Source organism: Benincasa hispida, chromosome 9, assembly GCF_009727055.1.
Source record: "Benincasa hispida cultivar B227 chromosome 9, ASM972705v1, whole genome shotgun sequence".
Taxonomy (NCBI): domain Eukaryota; kingdom Viridiplantae; phylum Streptophyta; class Magnoliopsida; order Cucurbitales; family Cucurbitaceae; genus Benincasa; species Benincasa hispida.
In genome coordinates this window covers 43,285,219-43,286,219 of record NC_052357.1, presented here as the reverse complement: position 1 = coordinate 43,286,219, position 1,001 = coordinate 43,285,219, and positions in this window count along the sequence as shown.

Below are 1,001 nucleotides of genomic sequence, written 5' to 3'. Positions count from 1 at the left end.
CTGATCACCCCACCGGTGACGTTTGTCCTAACTCACTGAGCATCATTGCAAAATAGAAGTCTTTAACTTAGGGTACTTGAAACTATTTTGCAAAATTGGTTGGTTTAATGTGGTTTAGCAAAAATCTAATAAAGTTCTGTTCGTATTTTCATCAACAACTTTTTCAAAATGGCTACAGCTACATTAGCTTTGCTAAGCACCAAAAAATTAACTGGCGACAATTTCGCAACATGAAAACATATGATCACGACAATCCTAATCATCGAAGATCTCATGTTCACTCTTATGGAAGCCTGTCCTCCTATTCTAGCTCCAAATTCACTCGAAACGTTCGACAGGCATACGAGCAATGGACACGGGCAAATGAGAAGGCCCGAGCCTATATCTTGGCAAGTCTTTCTGAAGTCTTGGCCAAGAAACATGTGCCTATGGTCTCAATGCATGAAATCATGGAGTCCCTGCGGGGGATGTTTGGACAACCGTCTGAACAGCTTATGCATGAGGCTCTTAAATACATATTCAACACCAAAATGGAAGAAGGCACCTCTGTTCGAGAACATGTGCTTAACATGATGGTCCACTTCAATGTGGCGGAGTTGAATGGGTCTACCATCGATGAGGACAGTCAGGTTAGCATAATCCTGCATTCTTTGTCGGAGAGCTTCCTGTACTTTGTTAGCAATATGGTTTTTAACATAGTGAAATATAACCTTACAATTCTCCTCAACAAGTTGTAGACCTACCAATCTTTACTGAAAAATAAGGAGAGGAAGAAGAGAGAGGAAATGTTGCTTTAGCCTCTAGGATGTTCCATAGAGGTTCAACCTCAGGAATGAAGTCTGCATCTTCTACTTCTAACACTGTAAAGGGGAAGAAGAAGAAGGGTGGTAAGGGAAAAGGGAAGGTGCCTGCTAACCCATCGCCTGTCGCCTCAAGGAGGCGTCCACCGGTTGAAAAGGGAAAGTGTTTCCACAGCAATCAGGATGGACACTAGAAGAGGA